We start from the raw sequence: 24,568 nt of genomic DNA, 5'->3' as shown, positions 1-24,568 counted from the left end.
ACTGTGGCAAACTTGGACCTCTCAGTGGTGGGGACTCCCATCTGATGAGTGAAATAAATGGAGCACTGGAGTAGGATGCCACAGCATTTCAATAGAGTCCTGTCATATTTGTCCGGTAGGGACAATCGGGCATCACTGAGCAGGACGGACTGCTGTATGGGGTACTGGCTTGCTGGGTCAACTTGTTCTAGAGAATCCTTCGCTATTTGGAGATCATGCCCCTTGAGTAATGTCGACTCGTTGAAGAACACGGAGGACCTCATCCATAGCCGTCCCCAAATGAGACAGCTTGTCATGGTGTTGACGAAGTAGGTGTCCTAGTTCTCCGACCATCTGGTAGATGTCTTGGTTAACTGCTGCTTCCATTTGTTGAGGAAGTATTCTGTAACATAGACGCAGGGAGTCAGGAAGCAGGTGCAGTTAGTGAGTTTTATAATAATGAACATGGAGCCATACAAAACAAGAGAAGTGTCTGACATAGAAAAATAAAAAATACAACCTAATGACTGATAACAAGAGTGCTATACAAAGGGTAAGCAATAATGGGAGTAATGAAGTACAGGTGTGCGTAAAGATGGTTTGCCAGGACCGGTGATTTGTAGACCTGTGACGTTGCGCGCGGGAGTGGAAGTGACAGTGTCAGCTATGACATGACACCTTGAGTTTGAAATAAATTATTTAGGTTATTGAACTACAGTAGGTGAAGTGGATTTATATCCGGTAACAGAGTTACGGTAGCAGAATTACATCATTGGGCCCTAATCTGTACTATGCAGAAATGCATAATTATGGAAATGAATATAATTCTCTTCATGGTGATTTATCTTGAATAGATAAACAAAAGTATTATTCTACACACTGGCTATAATTGTAATGAGCTCTTCCCCCAAATAAGACCACATTTGTTTGGTCCAGACAACACCAAATCTAAAACAATTATAGACATCTATGTTTCAGAAGTTTGGACATCACTGTACAGCACAGTAGAGTAGAGTAGAGTTCAGTACAGTAAAGTAGATATGTACAGCACAATACAGTACATTATACTGTACTCTACTCTAGTGTGCTGTACTGTACTGAATTCTACTCTACTCTACTTTTATTTTCATTACTTCATTGTTCTGTCTAAACTTGTGAAACATAGACATCCCGAGTGGCGCAGCAGTCTAAGGCCCTGCATCGCATTGCTAGAGGCGTCACTACAGTCCATGGTTAGATTCTAGGCTGTATCACAACTGGCCGTGATTGGGAGCCCCATAGGGTGGCGCACAATTGGCCCAGCATCATCCAGGTTAGGGGTAGGTCGCCATTGCGAATAAGAATTTGTTCTTAACCTCTCTAGGGTCGGCGGGACGAAATCGTCCCACCTACTCAACAGCCAGTTGAATCCCGTGGCGCGTTATTCAAATACCTTAGAAATGCTATTACTTCAATTTCTCAAACATATGACTATTTTACACCATTTTAAAGACAAGACTCTCGTTAATCTAACCACACTGTCCGATTTCAAAAAGGCTTTACAACGAAAGCAAAACATTAGATTAGAGTCAGCAGAGTACACAGCCAGAAATAATCAGACACCCATTTTTCAAGCTAGCATATAATGTCACATAAACCCAAACCACAGCTAAATGCAGCACTAACCTTTGATGATCTTCATCAGATGACAACCCTAGGACATTATGTTATACAATACATGCATGTTTTGTTCAATCAAGTTCATATTTATATCAAAAAACAGCTTTTTACATTAGCATGTGACGTTCAGAACTAGCATACCCCCCGCAAACTTCCGGTGAATTTACTAAATTACTCACGATAAACGTTCACAAAAAACATAACAATTATTTTAAGAATTATAGATACAGAACTCCTCTATGCACTCGCTATGTCCGATTTTAAAATAGCTTTTCGGTGAAAGCACATTTTGCAATATTCTCAGTAGATAGCCCGGCATCACAGGGCTAGCTATTTAGACACCCACCAAGTTTAGCACTCACCAAAATCAGATTTACTATAAGAAAAATGTTATTACCTTTGCTGTCTTCGTCAGAATGCACTCCCAGGACTTCTACTTCAATAACAAATGTTGGTTTGGTTCTAAATAATCCATAGTTATGTTCAAATATCCTCTGTTTTGTTCGTGCGTTCAAGACACTATCCGAATGGTAAAGAAGGGTGACGCGCACGACACATTTCGTGACAAAAAAAATCTAAATATTCCATTACCGTACTTCGAAGCATGTCAACCGCTGTTTAAAATCAATTTTTATGCCATTTTTCTCGTAAAAAAGCGATAATATTCCGACCGGGAATCTGTGTTTAAGTTCAAAGACGAAAGAAAATAAAAACATGGGGTCGACTCGTGCACGCGCCTCAGCCCATTGTCCTCTGATAGAGCACTTGCCAAAAGCGCTAATGTGTTTCAGCCTGGGGCTGGAATTACATCATTCAGCTTTTTCCCGCCTTCTGAAAGCCTATGGGAGCCGTAGGAAGTGTCACGTTACAGCAAAGATCCTCAGTCTTCAATAAACAGAGTCAAGAAGCTCAAGGAATGGTCAGACAGGCCACTTCCTGTAAGGAATCTTCTCAGGTTTTTGCCTGCCATATGAGTTCTGTTATACTCACAGACACCATTCAAACAGTTTTAGAAACTTTAGGGTGTTTTCTATCCAAAGCCAATAATTATATGCATATTCTAGTTTCTGGGCAGTAGTAATAACCAGATTAAATCGGGTACGTTTTTTATCCGGCCGTGTAAATACTGCCCCCTACCCCCAACAGGTTAACTGATTTGCCAAGTTAAATAAATAAAAAATGTAATATGATTGGTTCAGATTTGGTCCGGCCAGGGCGGACTAACCAAATTTCAACTACTTATTGACTGCAGGCGCTTAGTGGGTTAGAATGCTTGTTACAGTAAATTGATAGAGGGTAGGTGTCAGGGGGAGTGAGAGGGAGGGATTGTCCAGATGGTTTTCATAGTCTTGCTTTGATCACCAGACGACAGAAAAAGGGAAAAAACTGCCAGTGGAAGGGAGAAAAGTAGCAGGTGACCCATCTGTGGTTTGTGATTACTATGATTTCCCATTATAGCCAATTCAATTGCAGTAATTTCCTTACTGATTATTCATAAACAAACTTGATATCATTAAAAACACTATAATAAATTGGTAGGTCTACCTTTACTTGTTACTTCTGTGAACTTCTATTTTCCATGAGAGAGAGAGAGAAATTAGAAAATATCTTAAAAGATATAAGGGTTGATAGGTTCAGAAACAGCAGGGGTTCAAACTTTAGAACCCAGTTCCTACAGTTGAATAAAAAAAATATTTTATCACGCAAAACTATGCTACATTTTATCTCTGGGACCCTCAGGATGATTACTCAGAGCAAGATTACTGAATGTAAGTACATTATTTACCTTCAGGAATGAATGTATCAAACCAGTTGCCGTGATAAAAGTTTTGTTGTCATGCACTCTCCTCAAACAATACCATGGTATTTTTTCACTGTAATAGCTACACTAAATTGGACAGTGCCGTTAGATTAACAAGAATTGAAGCTTTCTGCACATATGGGACACTTTCTTGTTACTTACAACGTCTTGCTAATCACATTAGGGCACGTTAGCTCAACCGTCCTGGTGGAGGGACATCGATCCCGTAGAGACCCTTTTTCCACCAGTTTGAACAAAAATCTAAGCCTTTACTTATTCCACATTTTTATTAAGGAAATGGTTGGAAAACATGTATATATGCCTTAATTAAAAAAATAGAGACTCTTAGCTTTCTTTTAACACCCAATTATTATACTATTTGACATGCTCTTAATCAAATCAAAGTTTATTTGTCACGTGCACCGAATTCAACAGGGGTAGACCTTACAGTGAAATGCATACTTACAGGCTCTAACCAATAGTGCAAGAAAAGGTATTGCGAACAATAGGTAAGTAAATAAATAAATACAACAGTAAAAAAGACAGTGAAAAACAGTAGCGAGTCTATATACAGTAGCGAGGCTACGTACAGACACCAGTTAGTCAGGCTGATTGAGGAAGTATGTACATGTAGATATGGTTAATGTGACTATGCATATATGATGAGCAGAGAGTAGCAGTAGCGTAAAGAGGTGTTGGTGGGTGGTGGGTGACGGGTCACAATGCAGATAGCCCGGTTAGCCAATGTACTGGAGCACTGGTTGGTCGGGCCAATTGAAGTGGTATGTACATATGTACATGAATGAATAGTTAAAGTGACTGTGCATATATGATAAACAGAGAGTAGCAGCAGTGTAAAAGAGGGGTTGGGGGGGCACACAATGCAAATAGTCCGGGTAGCCATTTGATTACCTGTTCAGGAGTCTTATGCCTTGGGGGTAAAAACTGTTGAGAAGCCTTTTTGTCCTAGACTTGGAACTCCGGTACCGCTTGCCATGCGGTAGTAGAGAGAACAGTCTATGACTGGGGTGGCTGGGGTCTTTGACAATTTTTAGGGCCATTTTTAGGGCCTTCCTCTGACACTGCCTGGTGTAGAGGTCCTGGATGGCAGGTAGCTTAGCCCCAGTGATGTACTGTGCTGTACGCTCTACCCTCTGTAGTGCCTTGCGGTCGGAGGCCGAGCAATTGCCGTACCAGGCAGTAATGCAACCAGTCAGGATGCTCTCGATGTTGCAGCTGTAGAACCTTTTGAGAATCTCAGGACCCATGCCAAATCTTTTTAGTTTCCTGAGGGGAATAGGCTTTGTGTTTGGACCATTCTAGTTTGTTGGTGATGTAGACACCAAGGAACTTGAAGCTCTCAACCTGCTCCACTACAGCCCCGTCGATGAGAATGGGAGCGTACTCGGTCCTCCTTTTCCTGTAGTCCACAATATCTCCCTTTTCTTGGTTACGTTGAGGGATAGGTTGTTATTCTGGCACCACCCGGCCAGGTCTCTGACCTCCTCCTTATAGGCTGTCTCGTCGTTGTCCGTGATCAGGCCTACCGCTGTTGTGATCTCTGCAAACTTAATGATGGTGTTGGAGTCGTGCCTGGCCATGCAGTCGTTTGTGAACAGGGAGTACAGAAGGGGACAGAGCACGAACCCTTGGGGGGCTCCAGTGTTGAGGATCAGTGTGGCAGATGTGTTGCTACCTACCCTCACCACCTGGGGGCAGCCCGTCAGGAAGTCCACGATCCAGTTGCAGAGGGAGCTGTTTAGTCCCAGGATCCTTAGCTTAGTGATGAGCTTTGAGGGTACTATGGTGTTGAACGCTGAGCTGTAGTCAATGAATAGCATTCTCACATAAGTGTTCCTTTTGTCCAGGTGGGAAAAGGCAGTGTGGAGTGCAATAGAGATTGCATCATCTGTGGATCTATTTGGGCAGTATGCAAATTGGAGTGGGTCTAGGGTTTCTGGGATAATGGTGTTGATGTGAGCCATTACCAGCCTTTCAAAGCACTTCATGGCTACAGATGTGAGTGCTACGGGTCTATAGTCATTTATGCAGGTTGCCTTTGTGTTCTTGGATACAGGGACTATGGTGGTCTGCTTGAAACATGTATAACAGACTCAATCAGGGACATGTTGAAAATGTCAGTGAAAACACCTGCCAGTTGGTCAGCACATGCCCGGAGCACACGTCCTGGTAATCCGTCTGGCCCCGCAGCCTTGTGTATGTTGAACTGTTTAAAGGTCTTACTCACGTCGGCTATGGACAGCGTGATCACACAGTCGTCCAGAACAGCTGATGCTCTCATGCATGCCTGTGTTGCTTGCCTCGAAGCGAGCATAGAAGTGATTTAGCTCAACTGGTAGGCTCGTGTCACTGAGCAGCTCGCGGCTGTGCTTCCCTTTGTAGTCTGTAATAGTTTGCAAGCCCTGCCACATAAGACAAGCGTCGGAGCCGGTGTAGTATGATTCAATCTTAGCCCTGTATTGACGCTTTGCCTGTTTGATGGTTCATCGCAGGGCATAGCAGGATTTCTTGTAAGCTTCCGGGTTAGAGTCCCGCACCTTGAAAGTGTCAGCTCTGCTCTTTAACTCAGTGCAAATGTTGCCTGTAATCCATGGCTTCTGGTTGGGGTATGTACGTACAGTCACTGTGGGGACAACGTCCTCGCTGCACTTATTGATAAAGCCAGTGACTGATGTGGTGTACAATCTTCGGCAAAATCATTCGCAAGGAGATTCCTGCAAAAATATTATTTGAAGATGCCATCGGAAGAATCCCGGAACATGTTCCAGTCTGTGATAGTTAAACAGTCCTGTAATTTAGCATCTGCTTCATCTGACCACTTTTTTATAGACCGAGTCACTGGTGCTTCCTGCTTTAATTTTTGCTTGTAAGCAGGAATCAGGAGGATAGAGTTGTGGTCGGATTTACCAAATGGAGGGAGAGCTTTGTGCGTGTCTCTGTGAGTGGAGTACAGGTGATCGAGATTTTTTTCTCCCTCTGGTTGCACATTTAACATGTTGGTAGAACTGATTTAAGTTTCACTGCAGTAAAGTCTCCGGCCACTAGGAGCGCCGCCTCTGGGTGAGTGCTTTCCTGTTTGCTTGTTTCCTTATACAGCTGACTGAGTGTGGTCTTAGTGCCAGCATCTGTCTGTGGTGGTAAATAAATAGCTACGAAAAGTATAGCTGAAAACTCTCTAGGCAAGTAGTGTGGCCTGCAATTTATCACAATATACTCTACTTCAAGTGAGCAAAATCTTCTGAATGTGTGAATTTGAAGGTAACTGTAAACAAAGTTAACTGTAGTCCTGTCTCCATGAGTGCAGCTCACACAGTTGGTGGGCAGTTTGGATAAACCCTGTGCAACAGGCTATATCCATGCAGGTATGGGCCTGCCTTATCTAGCTTTACTCTGGGTCTGCATCTCTCAACACTAATCCTACCATTGTCCTCTCTGTAGCCCTGCCTCTTGGCCCAGTCCAAGCTTCTCAGTCCAGAGCCATAGCTATAGCACCCTCTTCACATTCATCTATACACATCATCTAGCAGCCCTTACCCCACCCAGGACCCCATCTTCATTACCAATCATACTCTTATGCAGTACCCCCCAACCCTATCCCCTACCCCCAACCCTTACCTTGGGTGTAGACCCAACCCCATACCTCAGTCATTACAATATCCCTTACCGCCTGCCATAGCTCAGTACTTGCTGTGTTGATTTACACTCTTTTACAATACCTACATGAGGCTGATGAGAATGCCTAGTTTTTTCAGGAGGGAGCATGTGTTGGTAAGTGTCGTGTGTGTGTATGTGTGTGTGTGTGTGTGTGTGTGTGTGTGAAAAGAGAGGGTGGAGGGCTTGGGTTTTGGGGAAGAGGGAGATATTTAGAGATAAAGAGCTTCAAAAACAGCAAAACCACAGCCTATTGCTAGGGGTGCACTGAAATTAAAGGGTAACTCCCAAAAATGTAAATTTCGAGAAAAACAATCCCAGTCCTCAAAGTAGACCCCTGATGTGGTTTAATTATTTTGTTTCCTATTTAAAAGGTATGATTTTGAGAATGTAAACTTGAAAGAAGAGAGGGAAATGGAAACCTGGAAAAAGAAAAAGGAATTTGGGAAAAAACTCAATGGAATCAGGCCAAAAATGTAATGGATTTTATAGGGCCCTGGAGATAGAGACAGAAACAGAGAAAGAGAGAAATAGAGGGAGAGAGAGGATATCGGTGTTGCTGTGGGCGGGGGCATGCATGCAGGGGCTGTGGGGCTGCAGCCATTAGCCTCAGACAGGAGCTGGAGTGTGAATAGCTCACATTGGTTTAGGCTCTAAGCTGGGCTGGACCTTTAATTTGCTTTGCTCTGCTTGTAGAGCTTTGAAGGAAAGAAAGCAGCTGCCTATTGCTGCCTGTGTGTGCCTGCATGAGCTAGCGGGGGAGTAGGGTAGCACTATGTTTACAGAAGAATGACTATATGATCCATGGATGATTTTGGGTGGAGGAAGACCCATAGATTTCAGCCTGTTTGGATGTATGCTGCTAGGAATATTTCTGTGGAATAAAAGAGAGGGAGAGGAGCAGGAGCGCCACTGAGGTAAATCTGTGACATTTACCTTTCCTCCTGTGTGTAGTGTTGCCCTAGCTTCTGAGATTAGCTGGTGGGGGTGGGGGATGTTAGATGGATAGAGCAAGAGAGAGGGGGAGAATATTTCTGTGCGTTAAGTTGAAATACTGATTGAATCCGTGCTTATGCAGATCTGTGGTGATATTGAACTGTGATGTGTTGTGCTGTATGTGTGTGTGATGGCTGAGCAGATTGCGTGTGCGTTTGTGAGATAACGAAGCAACTTGTCTGAGTGTGTGTGTTTGTCTGCGTGCTGAGACGGTGTTTGAAGAGCGGAGTGGCTGATTTAAATGCTGATCTGTTCACACACTCGCCTATTGCTGGAGGACGTTATCTCGTATGGCTGCACAGCGTCTCTCTCTCTCTCTCTCTCTCTCTCTCTCTCACTCTCTCTCTCTATATATATAAATCTCTGCCTGTGCCTGTCTACTAACCCCTAGCCCAATAATGGACTAAATGAGACTAACGTTACTCTTTATACTCCAAGGACCTTACATGTTCTGTTTAAAGTCGAAGTGGCGCTGGCAGCCAAAACAGCCAAACACTCCATCTAAACATGAATCGATTCTCAATTGCGGTACGGTTCTATAAACTTGAATCCCTATACTTTCATATAACATCATGATAATTTCACAAATGCAAAATACACATTTACTATACAATGTTTTAACACAGTTGCAGCTGACAGTATTTTTCACTGACAACACATTTGTGATGTCCTTCCGTTTATACACAGGTGTTCGAAGATGCAGATAGAATGGACAACTTGTGCTAATCACGTGTCTTTCATCTGTTTCCGTAAATAAGCACTGTAACATGGATATATGGCAATGTGGGAACCATAACCCTATAAAGGTGTGTAGTAATTTAACCTTTTGGTTTTTTTAAATAATTTCTCGCTGAAATGAAAGATACGTTCCTTATGTTTCCAAAACTGTACCGCATGCTATGCGTGTTAACATTTAGAGCAAGGGTCAGGGCTCTTAACAAAGAAGACACAATCGTCAATAGGCGCTAAAGCAGTTAGCATCTATGAATGGGGTACTAACTCCCTCCTCTCTGTCTCACAGCTTACTCTTTAAAAATCAAATCAAATGTTATTTGTCACATACACATGTTTAGCAGATGTTATTGCGAGTGTAGCAAAATGCTTGTGTTTCTAGCTCTAACAGTGCAGTAATTTCTAACAAGTAATATCTAACAATTTTACAACAAAATGCACAAATGTAAAGTAAAGGAATGGAATTAAGCATATATAAATATTTGGGCAAGCAATGTCAGAGCGGCATAAACAAAGATACAGTATTCCTGGTTGTAATGCTGGTGAGTTACCGCCACTCTGATATCCGAAAGTTCTTCCCGGCTGTATGTAATAACACAAAAAAATTCTGGGCTAATAATGTAAGAAATAATACAAAAAAACTAAATACTGCAAAGTTTCCTAAGAGCTAGAAGAATGGCAGCCCTATCTGTTGGCACCATTTGTTGTTCTAAATGGAAGGTTTAAAGCTCTTTTCTCCCTCTTTCATCCTGCGTGCATGTGCTGACCGAGCTTTTAGTAGGGACAGAAGAAAAAAGGGGAACATTTATTTTGTGTACTTTAGCAAGGTATCTGGATAATTAAGCTTAAAAAATATACAGTACCAGTCAAAAGTTTGGACACACTTACTCATTCAAGGGTTTTTCTTTTTTTTTTTACTATTTTCTACATTGTAGAATAATAGTGAAGACATCAACTATGAAATAACACATATGGAATCATGTAGTAATCAAAAAAGTGTTAAACAAATCAAAATATATTTTAGATTTTAGATTTGTTTAAGTAGCCACCCTTTGCCTTGATAACAACTTTGCAAACTCTTGGCATTGTCTCAACCAGCTTCATGAGGTAGTCACCTGGAATGCTTTCCCAACAGTCTTGAAGGAGTTCCCACATACGCTGAGCACTCCATCACTCTCCTTCTTGGCTCAAATAGCCCTTACACAGCCTGGAGGTGTGAGTCATTGTTCTGTCGAAAAACAAATGATAGTCCCACTAAGCACAAACCAGATGGTATGGCGTATTGCTGCAGAATGCTGTGGTAGCCATGCTGGTTAAGTGTGCTTTGAATTCTAAATGAATCCCAACAGTGTCACCAGCAAAGCACCATCACACTATCACACTTCCTCCTCCATGCTTCACGGTGGGAACCACACATGCGGAGATCACCTACTCTGCTTCTAACAAAGACACGGTGGTTGGAACCAAAAATATTATATTTTGACTCATCAGACCAAAGGACAGATTTGCATTGGTCCAATGTCCATTGGTTGTGTTTTTTTTGGCACAAGTCAAATCAAATTGTATTTGTCACATGTGCTGAATAAAACAAGTGTAGGCCTTACTTACAAGCCCTTAACCAACAATGCAGTTTTAAGAAAAATAAGTGTTAAGTAAAAAATGGATAAATATAAAATAACATATAGTTAAAGAGCAGCAGTAAAATAACAGTAGCGAGGCTATATACAGGTGGTACCAGTACAGAGTCTATGTGCGGGGGCAGAGGTTAGTCGAAGTAATTGAGGTAATATGTACACTACCGTTCAAAAGTTTTGGGTCACTTAGAAATGTCCTTGTTTTTGTAAGAAAAGCATGTTTTTTGTCCATTAAAATAACATCAAATTGATCAGAAATAGAGTGTAGACATTGTTAATGTTGTAAATTAGTATTGTAGCTGGAAACGGCTGCTTTTTAATGGAATATCTACATAGGCGTACAGAGGCCCATTATCAGCAACCATCATTCCTGTGTTCCAATGGAACATTGTGTTAGCTAATCCACGTTTATCATTTTAAAAGGTTACTTGATCAATAGAAAACCCATTTGAAATTATGTTAGCACAGCTGAAAACTGTTGTGCTGAATAAATATGCAAAAAAACTGGCCTTATTTAGACTAATTGAGTATCTGGAGCATCAGCATTTGATTACAGGCTCAAAATGGCCAGAAACAAAGTATCGTCTTCTGAAGCTCGTCAGTCTATTCTTGTTCTGAGAAATGAAGGCTATTCCATGCGAGAAATTGCCAAGAAACTGAAGATCTCGTATAGCGCTGTGTACTACTCCCTTCACAAAACAGAGCAAACTGACTCTAACCAGAATAGAAAGAGGAGTTCCCTTTCAGTCAGTCAACTTCGGTACAACATACTACATGGAAATATAATCACTCCCCAAGCTGACCCCAACATATACTAAATGAAACTGCCCATGGCAGACGACCCAGATCTGACTCCGCCAGATGCAGCAGTCTGGGTTTTGCGCACATAGAGTGCTGCCTAGTGACATTTCACTGTCCCATCAATAAGCATAAAACCTCACAAAAGTGTGTGGTGATGCCCAACTCACCTTAGCACAAATAGCTCCTATAGTTAACCCTTTAAACAATGCCCAAGACTCTGCCAGAACCTTTGTGGAGTGGGCGTGTGCACCGCTAGGCAACCCTTGCTGCTATATGCCTCCACGATCCAGTGAGAGAGACGCTGTTTAGAGAGCACCCTGCCGCGAGCTGGATTAGCAAAACATGCAAAAAGTTGGTCACATAACTGGATATCCCGGGTCTGTTTAATGTATGTGTGTAAAGCTCGCACCAGACACAGGGCATGTAACCCGTTCAATTTCCTGGACCTCACTATTTTTAAGGTGGAAGTGATACGCTTGAAACTACTATTTTTCGCAAACCTCTCAGTAAGAACACAGTTCTATGGTATATTAGAAATCATCCTAAACCTTTCAAATGCAATATTCCTACTGGTCAATTCCTTAGACTAAGGCGAAACAGCAGCAAATCAAATGATTTTGAGACTAAAGCTGAACTACTGAAAAAGAGGTTCCTTGAACAAGGCTTCAGTCTCCTCACATTTGCTCATAAGCGGGCACAAGAGACTCATAGAGCCGCCCTCCTCACCAAAAAAATATAAAAAGCGTGATCCTCAAACACTGGCACATTCTCCAGAGTGACCCTTCACTTAAAGGTTTTGCATCTTGGTTCTATTGGAACTAACATGTTGACCACACCACTCACGTCACATGTGCGAGCGTTGCAAAATAAACTTATGAGTACATGTTATTCAATCATTGCACCCATACTGCTCGCGTGAGTCAACGAGTGTCTGTGTGGCCATGCGCTAAAATAGAACTTGGTTCTATTTGTGACCCTTGACGTGCTGCAATTTCCACCTCTCCCATCTCCTCATTGGTTTTTAGGAGCATATACCCACGTGGGTGATTGAAAGATGAACTGAGGTCCACACTCCAGTCCAGTCCTTAGTGGTAATGCACCTTAAAGTTGGTTGCCAACCACCATATAAAGTCCAAATAAGAAGAAGAAGCCTGAAGGAAAAGAGATTGTGAATAACAAACTCGGTTTACCCTTTTATCTGTGGATTAATTGTCAGAGTAGAGGACCTTGTGCATTTGAGGTAAAATAACAACACAATGTTTATATCCCAGGACAAATTAGCTAGTAACCGCAAGCTAGCTAGCTAAATTGCCATACATTTTTTATGCTTTTTGACCTTTCCCCAAATTAATAAAGTTGGTTCAAAGTTTGTTTTGATATTTCAACCTGCGTATTTCAGCCTGGCCTCCCTGTGGCTCAGTTGGTAGAGCATGGTGTTTGCAACGCCAGGGTTGTGGGTTTGATTCCCACGGGGGGCCAGTACGGGAAAAAAAATGCATGAAATGAATTGAAATGTATGCATTCACTACTGTAAGTTGCTCTGGATAAGGGCATCTGCTAAATTACTAAAATGTAAAAATGTGTCCTAATCGCTTCTGGTGTGGGTAGACAAAATCAACATGCGCTTGGATGTACGCACATGAGCGGTCTGGTCAGCATGTAACCCTCCCCTGATCACAGGAGGTTGGTGGCACCTTAATTGGGGAGGATGGTCTTGTGGTAATGGCTGGAGTGTAATCAGTGGAATGGTATTAAATACATCAAACACATGGTTTCCATGTGTTTGATGCCATTCCATTCGCTCTGTTCCAGGCATTATTATGAGCCGTCCTCCCCTCAGCAGCCTCCATTGCCTGATATGCTTTAGGAGGGGTTGCAACATCATGCACAGTGTACTCTCAAATATTGCACCTGGTCCCCCTTATGGTTTCTACGGCTGAGGTCAATGTACACATTTTTCCAACTCAAGTGACAGAAAAGTATTCTATCATCCATGTTTGGGTAAAGAATACAAGATAAAAAACGTCATGAATTGTAGTACAACACGTTGTTGACATGCTCAAATGCCCTTGTGGGCTTCTTTACATTGGTCAGAGGAAACGCTCACTCAAATTAAGAACAGCTGAACACAAAAAAACCTAACACGAAAAACCTATCCGCACCAAAAATATGTACAGTGGATTGCAAACGTATTCACCCCCTCGGCATTTTTCCTATTTTGTTGCCTTACAACCTGGAGTTAAAATAGATTTTTTTAGGGGGGTTGTGTCATTTGAGTTACACAACATGCTTACCACTTTGAAGATGCAAAATATTTGTTATTGTGAAACAAACAAGAAATAAGACAAAAAGCAGAAAACTTGAAAGTGCACCCCCCAAAGTCAATGCTTTGTAGAGCCACGTTTTGCAGCAATTACAGCTGCAAGTCTCTTGGCATATATCTCTATAAGCTTGCATATCTAGCCACTGGGATTTTTGCCCATTCTTCAGGGCAAAACTGCTCCAGCTCCTTCAAGTTGGATGGGTTCCGCTGGTGTACAGCAATCTTTAAGTCATACCACAGATTCTCAATTGGATTGAGGTCTGGGCTTTGACTAGGCCATTCCAAGACATTTAAATGTTTCCCCTTTAACCTCTTGGGGCTAGGTGGGACGCTAGCGTGCCACCCGTGGTGCACTCCATCAACAGCAGGTGCATTTCAAGAGCGGCAAATTTGAATCCAAATAAATGTCAAAATTCAAATTTTTCAAAAATACAACTATGTTACACCATTTGAAAGATAAACATCTCCTTAATCTAACCACGTTTTACGATTTCAAAAAGGTTTTACGGCGAAAGCATAAATTTAGAGTATGTTAGGACAGTACATTTACAAGAGTTGTGTGTAATGTTTTGTCAAGTCAAAGACAGGGTCACCAAAACCATAAAACCAGCTAAAATGATACACTAACCTTTTACAATCTCCATCAGATGACACTCCTAGGACATTATGTTAGACAATGCATGCATTTTTAGTTCTATCAAGTTGATATTTATATCCAAAAACAGCGTTTTACTATGGCATTGATGTTGAGGAAATCACTCGAGTGTTGCTTTGGCAGTATGCTTAGGGTCATTGTCCTGATTGAAGGTGAACCTCTGTCCCAGTCTCAAATCTCTGGAAGACTGAAACAGGTTTCCCTCAAGAATTCCCCTGAATTTAGCGCCATCCATCATTCCATTCATTCTGACCAGTTTCTTAGTCCCTGCCGATGAAAAACATCCCCACAGCATGATGCTGCCACCACCATGCTTCACTGTGGGGATGGTGTTCGAGGTGATGAGAGGTGTTGGTTTGCAACAGACAGCATTTTCCTTGATGGCCAAAAAGCTAAATTTTAGTCTCATCTGACCAGAGTACCTTCTTCCATATGTTTGGGGAGTCTCCCACATGCCTTTTGGCGAACACCAAATGTGTTTGCTTATTTTTTTCTTTAAGCAATGGCTTTTTTCTGGCCACTCTTCAGTAAAGCCTACCTCTGTGGAGTCTGGCTTAAAGTGGTCCTATGGACAGATACTCCAATCTCCGCTGTGGAGCTTTGCAGCTCCTTCAGAGTTATCTTTGGTCTCTTTGTTGCCTCTCTGATTAATGCCCTCCTTGCCTGGTCCGTGAGTGTTGGTGGGCGGCCCTCTCTTGGAGGTTTATTGTGGTGCCATATTCTTTCCATTTTTTTATAATGGATCTAATGGTGCTCCGTGGAATGTTCAAAGTTTTGGTTATTTTCTTACAGCCCAACCCTGATCTGTACTTCTCCACAACTTTGTCCCTGACCTGTTTGGAGAGCTCCTTGGTCTTCATGGTGCCGCTTGCTTGGTGGTGGCCCTTGCTTAGTGGTGTTGCAGACACTGGGGTCTTTCAGAACAGGTGTATATATACTGAGATTGTATATATACTGAGATCATGTGACAGATCATGTGACACCTAGATTGTATAAAGGTGGACTTTATTTAACTAATTATGTGCCTTCTGAAGGTATTTGGTTGCATCAGATCTTATTTAGGGGCTTTATAGCAAAGGGGTGAATACATATGCACGCACCACTTTTCCATTTTTTTTTTTTTTATTGTTTTGAAACAAGTACTTTTTTTCTTTTCACTTCACCAATTTGGGCTATTTTGTGTATGTCCATTACATGAAATCCAAATAAAAATCAATTTAAATTACAGGTTGTAATGCAACAAAATAGGAAAAACGCCAAGGGGGATGAATACTTTTGCAAGGCACTGTACTATTGCAATTGCACGGCATTACGTGAATGCCAATCAGAGCTCAGCCTCTACCTTAAAATTCTTTCCTCTAGAACTGGCAATATAGTGAGGAAATTGTTAGAGAGAGTCACTTTGGATCGACTGCTTAGATCGCTCGAGCCAAAGGGTCTGAATGAATCTTGGGCGATGATCATGCTCTTGCTTGAATAACTTGCAATTGCACAGCATTACGTGAATGCCAATCAGGGCTCAGCCTCTACCTTGAAATTCTTTCGTCTAGAACTGGCAATATAGTGAGGAAATTGTTAGAGAGGCACTTTGGATCGACTGCTTAGATCGCTCGAGCCAAAGGGTCTCAATGAATCTTGAGTGATGATCATGCTCTTGCTTGAATAACCTGTGTAGTTACTACTACCAGTGTTGTAGTAATCGGTCTCTGAGTGTCTCGGTCTTGTGTTGGATACATTTGTACTTGTTCTTGACTCGGTCTCGGACAGTGAGGACAAGTAATTTATTCCTTAGACCAGCCGAGACAAGCGGAGTAAAAAAATAATAATTACCAGCTTTCATTCAGTCAGAGCAGAAATCCGCTTCCCCAGGCCAAATATATTCACTTATTTCTTGAAACATTAATACAGTATCTTAACAGTCTTTATATCTATTATAGATAGATATTTTTGCGCAGTGGCGAACCTATAGGCCTTCAGTTTGTGAAAGGTTCTTGATTCTGAAAGGACAGCAACCGTAATTGTTTTTTGTATAACACAAAGAGCCAATGGTGTAGTGGAGTCTATACGCAGTTATACGCCAGATACCCACTTTATTTTTCAGTGGGCACTGCGTATGCTCACTTTTTAATCCCTACGGATGCTTATCAAAGTAGAGTAGTGGAGGTAAACGTTTTATCAATTATGTAGTACAATAGAGAAATCATGCACAAAGTATATTCACATGCGTGCCACACAGCCTAGTTTCAGCGGAATATAATCTGCAGGCAGAAAAAGTGTATAGCTCACAACTGGTTTTGTCATGGAGTAGCTCACAGATGAATGACATCGGTAGCCGGTAGGGTAAATGCTAAGCCAACAATAAGTATGCAAACCAGGCATTTAAAAAGTTTAGTTCTAAGTGTTGATTAGTAGGCTATTTGTGACGTGCAATTGTCATCATGCGCTGTTTGCATCAGGGGTGTAGACAAAGATGGGTCTGGGTGGACAGAGGCCCACTCACTGGTGAGCCAGGCCCTAACAGGCCCACCCAATCAGATTGATGTGGTTTAAGCATTGTTGTAGACTTAGAACATGACATTATTGTATTTTTTCTATATATAAAAAAGTGGTTTTGAGAGTGAAAACCTGAAAAATATATACTAAAACTCATTAAAAAAAGATTGGAAAACAGGATTTTTCACACAGGGTGTCATTCTTTTGCGTATATCCACTTCTCCAGGCACCACTGCACGACTGCATAGGGCCAATGAAAAGACAGCAGTCACACACAGCATGATGTTAAAGGATAAGCAGTCCATTCACTCAGAGATAATGAGCCAGTAGGTCCCAATCATAAGAATACAAAAACACAACCATTAAGTATTTCCCAATCGAAATGTACATCTATTACTTCCCATTGCAGAAAAACATTTCACATTTAGCACAAAAAAGTAACCACTGACCTAAAAAGTGGAACTGACAGCGGTTTAACTATTTTGCAGTTATGAAAAAAACAAACAATCATAATATCAGTCAAAAATATCTAATTCTCAGTTCATGGTATAAAGCCAACTTTACAAGATGTTTTAAAAATAGGTTCAATTTCACTCAACGTTCCATGATGTACACTAAGGCATTGTTGACAGAATAGATGGATGCAGTTCATTGCATGAGTAATATAATTCACCAAGACATGTCTTGGTAGTCCAAAAAATATTGCTATCAGGTTGTAAATCACAGCTGGCCTGGGACATTGTTTGTTGCCTCCATTCGGGATGCACCGTTTCAGTTTCAATGACTCAATATTCTGGACAAAAACGGACTAATGTAACTAAGGCTGGGGCTCCTGAGTGGTGCAGCGGTCTAAGGCCGGTGTCAGTAAAACTAAACAAAAATAGTAATGGTTAGTCAAGAACGCTCTAGATAACATGTAAACAGCCTAACCAGCTCTGCTATGGTGAATAAAATGGTCAGAGTGAGATGTTCTCTCATTTGTGTCTGAAAGTAGCTAGCTAGCCAACATTAGCCAGTTAGCTTGGGTGCTTGGTTGAGACAAGCATGCATTGGCAGGTAAACTGCAGAAGGACGAGGAGGCTACAATTCCCCATCGTTTCTCAGTGCAATTTTGACGGCCAACTAAATGAAAAAGTTTGAGAGGGTTTATCTAATATTGCTTTGTTAGATTTTAGCTCATCTTGCTCTGGCTAACATTAGTTGTTGATGTGCAAAACTGAGGGAGAGAGAGCCTACCTTTTCATGGTTGTTTGATCAACAGGACTGTAAAGTTCCCCAGAGGACTCCCGAGGTGTTTCCATATTTGCAGAAATCTATTCAGGGGTATTTTGTGGCTTTTGGTGAATGTGTTTTAATGATCTAAAGTCGCATTGTTGTAACTGCCTATAAACACATAGTTCAGTTCAAAGTTAAAGGTGGCAGGCCCGTGTGGCAAATGGCTTGTTTGTATAAAGTCCTACTCTAGCTCTGATTGGCTATAGAGCACCGGTCTGTGTATACTGGTCGTGGACAAGACAGATATTTTTATTCGGTTTTATTTACTGCAGTGTCTATTAATTGTCCAAACGCACAGACACTTTCCCACTCTATATTGCTATAGAATTTTCACAAATGCGTTAGTATACGTAATTCCCAAACATTAAAAGAATTTATGAAAATGTAAGAATTACCATATGTAAGTAGTCGCTTGTCAGATTTTTTTTTTTTAAAGTGTCATTCTTCCTGGGGGTGTATATGAACAGATATTAATACGATTTCATTTTGCTAAAATGCTGTCAGTTCCACTTTAAATGCAACAATGTTTCACAAAGAAGTTATTTTCAAATAGTTGGCTAACAGCAGCAAGTGCGCTGCTCACCAGATGATGATAATTTGAAACGTAGCTTCTTGTTGAAAGTTATTATTGAAGAGAGAGAAGCTAACAAATTAGCAACAACATCCTCTTTGATAACACCTGCTACAGCCTCTACAAACTAGCTGACAACAAAAGCTACCTTCCTCTTCAGTGTTAACCCATTCCTTTCCAACAAAAACTGAAAAAATGTAATCAGAACATCATTGAAAATAATTATATAATTATCATTATTATTATTATAATAATTTTATAACTCATAAACCCTTCCCTGAAGGGAAGAAGGCCCATTGTCGTAGAAGGCCCATTGTTCCCCACTGTAATAATAATAATAATAATAATAGAGTGGCTCTATTTTCCATCAGCATGCATTGTTTCACTATTCTGAATGTCTGATGAATCCATATGTCCTTCTGAAATACGAACCCAGAAATACTGGACATTTAGAACTCTTATTATGGTGGTGATTTGACAATATAACTTGGTCTTGCCCCCCTCTGGTCTTGGTCTCGATTTGGACTCGATTTGCTACGGTCTTGGTCTTTAATCAGTCTCGCTTTAGGTGGTCTTGAACACAACACTGGCTACTACTGACAGTATTGGTGTGGGACACTCCCCTGCGAGGGTATATAGTTGCCACCCACATTTTATCCTACTCAAGGCTATGATGAAGGCGATTCATGCCGAAACGTAAGCCGATTGTTTACTTGTCCCATCAATAAATCTATCAGATTTATGCAGTAACAGAGTGCTCCTTTTTCTTTATTCTCCCAGATAGTCACCAGGTGAAGTATCCTGGGGCTAGAAATGTTTTTGTGATTTCAAGCACCGGATTACCCCTTTTCTGTTTTAGCTGGACTGAAGCGCATTTGGGTATACCTTCTTGGCATGTAACCTCTGTTGCTCTTCAGAAGTAAAATGAAGAGGTGGAAAGGGAAATAAAAACTTGTAGGACATAGCCATGACTTTGAAGGCGAAGGCCGCATTTGGAATCAACTTCACCTTAGAGTTGCCCGGGTCGAACTGAGTACAGGAAAGCTGTGCTGATAATGCATGGAGGTCTTCCACACATTTAGCTGAGGCCAAGCCATGAGCAGGGGTGTTTTGTAGGAGAAGATTTTCAGATCCATCGACTCCAGAGGCTCAAACTGGGCCACACACAGTGCCTCCAAAACCAGCGCCAAGTCCCATTTGGGCGCAATAGGTTTAGAGACCTGTCTGAGACAACTTACACCATTCAGGAACCGCACCACCAGGGGGTGAGCCTCCATTGAGGTTCTGTCAATTCTCACATGACACACTGAGACAGTGGCCATGTACACTTATAAAGTGGAAAATACTTGAAAAGCTCCTGTAGGAACATAAGGATGATCCTCACAGAGCACTGAAAAGGAAGATGTCCCGGGGCAGGCGTTCCTGAGTACCCGGAGTGATTTCGACTGGTTCCCCCACAGCAAAATGGTATGAAAAGCGGTGTGAGTAAGGGGAGAGGAAAAGTTCTCTGTATGGCCCACCAGAGTACTCGCTCCTACCGGTGAGCCTGGTCTTTTAGTGGAGACGAAGTGACCAGTAGTCCCGCAATACAGGGAACTCTTAGTGTGAAGCCTGTATAGCCATTCAGCTGGAGACAGCCTAGTTCTGCCTAGTTGCATCAGCTCGGGAAGAGGTGAATCAGCCGACTTCGGAGATTCTCGGGGGAACTTGAGTAGCCTCGGGTTCTCGCGGCAACGGAGCTGTCAGGGACTTCCGAGATGCCTCGGAGGCGAGGTGGAATCCTTGGGAGGACGAGTGAAATCAAATCTCCTCTCCTTCCTTCATTTCCGTAGTCGCCCATCGATCCGAATGGTCAAGGCGATGAGCGAGTCAAGATCCGTCTGTAGTTCCCAGGCTGCAAGCTCGTCCTTTACTTCCTCTGATACTCCGTGCAGGAACATGTCGAACAGCGCTTCCAGGTTCCAGGCACTCTCAGCTGCCAAGGTACGGAAATCCACCGCATAGTCTGCCACACTGCGTGAGTTTGCCCAAGCTGGAGTAACTTCCAGGCAGCCTCTCTCCAGGACAATGGAGGATCAAAACGTTCTTTACCTCCGCCACAAACTCCTCCAGACTGAACCATATGTCCGACTGTTGTTCCCATACTGCCGCCACCAAAGATGCCCTCTGGTGGTCAAACTAGCACTAACTAGCATTAATGGCAACAATGGTTGACACTTAAATAACATGCCATAGAATTTTGCAGCAGCCCGCAAGGTGTGATGCAGTATGACGCAACTTTTGAAGGTAGAACGACTCTAGGTGTATGTATGTATGTATGTATGTATGTATGTATGTATGTATGTATGTATGTATGTATGTATGTATGTATGTATGTATGTATGTATGTATGTATGTATGTATGTATGTATGTATGTATGTATGGAGCCTAATGTGTTTACACTTTTATTCACATGTTTTCAAGTACTGGTGACAAATAGTGTATTCCGATTATTGCATAGATTGTAATGGACACCTATGATGTGGGTAAAATACTTTTTTGAAGGTTGTACTCATTATAATGAGCTAATGCTAAGCTATTTGCCAGCTATGTGTATGTGTGGCGCCATGTTTGTTGACATTATACTAATCATTCTGGGTGTCATGTAAACATCTGTCAGACCAAATATGTTATAATGAGGTTAATTATAAATAGTAATTGCTTTTAGCTAATTCATATTGCAGTTTCTGTCAGCTGAGAGTTATAAAAATATGACCGCTTGTGTTATGTCAATCTTTCCTCAGTTAGCGCTAGGACAAATGTAGCCTAGATTTTCCGGTTTGGATGATTGTGTTATGGTGTAGCTACTTCTGTGAATGTCTGAACATTGTATACAAAAAATAAACTGGTCACATTCTGGACATAACTTTGTAAGGACTGTGTTTGTGCAAAATGTTTCTGTGAAAAAACTGTGTGGCCAACTCAAATGCTGATTGTTGCGTCAATGGAAACTGAAATTTCTACATAAGCGTTCTAATCACACCAGTTTGAGTGTATGCTGCAGGGACCACTGTAGAATGATCACACCCATTTGTTGGTACGTGTGAAAACATAAAAAATATGCTGGGGTCACTCATGTTAAACAGGTTTTAGTGTCCCAATTGTATGTCCCTATAGAATGGCAAGATATTTAAATAATGGTAGCTAATAAACATCAATTGTATATTCCAGGGTCAGCTATTTGTTTCATGTTGTTTTTCTTTATAAAGGTGCATTCCAGAATGTTTTTTTACTTTTCCTGTTGAAAAACAATACCTTATGTATAAATACAGTAATATACACTCACCCCCCAATTGTACCATGTCATGTGGATACCTGGACCACCTATTGAGATGCCTTTTGTTAAGTAAATCAGGTGTTAAATGAGGTGAAAAGGAGTCTGGAGTGCGACTTTAACTTTGTCTACTGCACTAGCATCTATTCTGTCTTTGCTGCAGTGATGCTCAGTAATTTACATAGAAAACATCCACTGTTTTGTGCTGCTAATGTTATCCTCAGGTCAATTGTACTAAGCTGAGAAATGTATCTGGTACAAGACACATACAATCTCCCCCCACGCATACACACTCCAAACCAGCAGGGGTTAAGAGTGGCAGATGGTTGGCTGGGTGTGTGTGTGCGTGTGCGCGCATGTGTATGTGAGTGTGTCAGACAATGAGTGGAAGCTCCCCAGACTATAAACAGGAGGAAGTCGATTCAAAGTATCAGATGTCACCAGACCAGAGAGTAAATATTTCACCTGTCTTTCTCTCTTGGTGTGTGAGTGTCTGCATACATTCTAGATGATGCAACTGCTTTACATTCTGAGGAAAATATAATGTGTCTGGTAGTGCTTGATTATGGAGAACCAATGCTGCTGCTGTTGTAGTGTACAATCAAAGAAAATCAGGGGTTAATTTCTGATTTTAAAAACAAGCTATTAAATCTGGATAATCATGTAACTATGATGAACAATATCCAGTTCTTCATCATTTAAAATATGTAAATACACAGTACATAGACCCTTAAAAAAAACAAAAGACACTAGAAGGTCAGTGGAATATCCACTGTATGGAAGGTTGTGCCAAGTTAGCATTTCCTCAGCTCCTGGTAACCAGCTCCACAGGTCACAGCAGGCTTATGGGAGGGAAATCACTGTGTGAAAGGAACTTGAGGTGCTTCTATTTCTTTGGGGAAATGTAAGATTAACTTGCTTCCATACTCTCAGAATACATCCATTTGATTGGTTTGCAAGGTAAGTGCCACACAAAGCAAGTGTCTTCATTGCCTCTTCTGTTGAAGGCAGAGTTCTTGAGGTGTTTTGAGGATCAGATCAAATCCAACTTTATTTGTCACATGCGCCGAATACAACAGGTCTAGCTAGAACTTACCGTGAAATGCTTACTTACTTAACCAACAATGCAGTTCAAGAAATAGTTAAGAAATATTTACGCAATAAACTAGAGTAAAAAATTATAAAAAGTAACAATAAAATAACAATAACGAGGCTATATACAGGGGGTACGGGTACTGGTACCATGTCAATGTGCGGGAATACAAGTTTGTCGAGGTCATTTGTACATAGGGGTAAAGTGACTACGTAGAGATAATAAACAGCTAGTAGCAGCAGTGTAAAAATAAATGGGGGAGGGGTCAATGTAAATAGTCCAGGTGGCCATTTTGATTAATTGTTCAGCAGTCTTATGGCTTGGTTGGTAGAAGCTGTTAAGGAGCCTTTTGGTCCTCGACTTAGCGCTCTGGTACCGCTTGCTGTGCGGTAGCAGAGAGAACAGTCTATGACTTGGGTGACTGGAGTCTTTGACATTTTTTCGGGCTTTCCTCTGACACCGCAAAGTATATAGGTCCTGGATGGCAGGAAGCTTGGCCCCAGTGATGTACTGGGCTGTACTCACTACTCTCTGTAGTGCCTTACAGTCAGATGCAGAGCAGTTGCCAGACAAGGTGGTGATGCAACCGGTCAGGATGCTCTCGATGGTGTAGCTGTAGAACTTTTTTGAGGATCTGGGGACCCATGCCAAATCTTTTCAGTCTCTTGATGGGGAAAAGGTTGTCGTGCCCTCTTCATGACTGTCTTGGTATGTTTGGACCATCATAGTTCATTGGTGATGTGGACACCAAGGAACTTGAAATTCTCGACCCGCTCCACTACAGCCCCGTCGATGTTAATTGGGGCCTGTTCGGCCTGCCTTTTCCTGTAGTCCATGATCAGCTCACATTGAGGGAGAGGTTGTTGTCCTGGCACCACACTGCCAGGTCTCTGACCTCCTCCCTATAGGCTGTCTCATCGTTGTCAGTAATCAGGCCTACCACTGTTGTGTCGTCAGCAAACTTAATGATGACGTTGGAGACGTGTTTGACCATGAAGTCGTGGGTGAACAGGGAGTACAGGAGGAGACTAATCACACACCACTGAGGGGCCCCAGTGTTGAGGATCAGCGTGGCAGACGTGTTGTTGCCGAACCTTACCACCTGGGGGCGGCACGTCAGGAAGTCAATGATCCAGTTGCAGAGGGAGGTGTTTAGTCCCAGGGTCCTTAGCTTAGTGAGGACCTTTGAGGACACTATGGTGTTGAACGCTGAGCTGTAGTCAATGAACAGCATTCTTGTTTGTATGTATGTATGTATGTATGTATGTATGTATGTATGTATGTATGTATGTATGTATGTATGTATGTATGTATGTATGTATGTATGTATGTATGTATGTATGTATGTATGTATGTATGTATGTATGTATTGTGGCAAAGAAGGGGGTCGAGTGATAAATGGCAGATATGTGAGGGCAGAACTAATAAACGGGCTCTGCCCGATCACTAAAATGGCCACCCCGATCAGAACTACAGATCACAAAATGGCCGACTGCCAAAACTACAATTCCCAGAAGCAAGGGGAACCCTCAGAAGGTGGAGCCGACCCACAGATAAAAGGTCAAGAAAA

The 24,568-nt window shown here is 41.9% G+C and overlaps 1 protein-coding gene across 11 annotated transcripts in view; it reads left to right on the top strand.

The window, feature by feature from the left end:
- The window catches only part of LOC106571865 (membrane-associated guanylate kinase, WW and PDZ domain-containing protein 1), a 233,759-nt gene that overhangs the window by 99,429 nt on the left and 109,762 nt on the right, over positions 1-24,568 (top strand). The window contains exon 1 of one of the 11 annotated variants that reach the window (XM_082961976.1): positions 7,719-8,028. The exons of the other annotated variants lie outside the window; for them this stretch is intronic. The gene's annotated coding sequence lies outside the window, so the exon portion shown is untranslated. Of the gene's footprint in view, positions 1-7,718; positions 8,029-24,568 lie in introns of those variants that run through there. 11 annotated transcript variants of the gene reach the window in all.

The sequence above is a fragment of the Salmo salar genome, chromosome 15, assembly GCF_965601325.2.
Source record: "Salmo salar chromosome 15, fSalSal1, whole genome shotgun sequence".
Lineage (NCBI taxonomy): Eukaryota > Metazoa > Chordata > Actinopteri > Salmoniformes > Salmonidae > Salmo > Salmo salar.
Note: the sequence above shows the minus strand (reverse complement) of the source record. Positions and strands in the feature narration are given on the sequence as shown.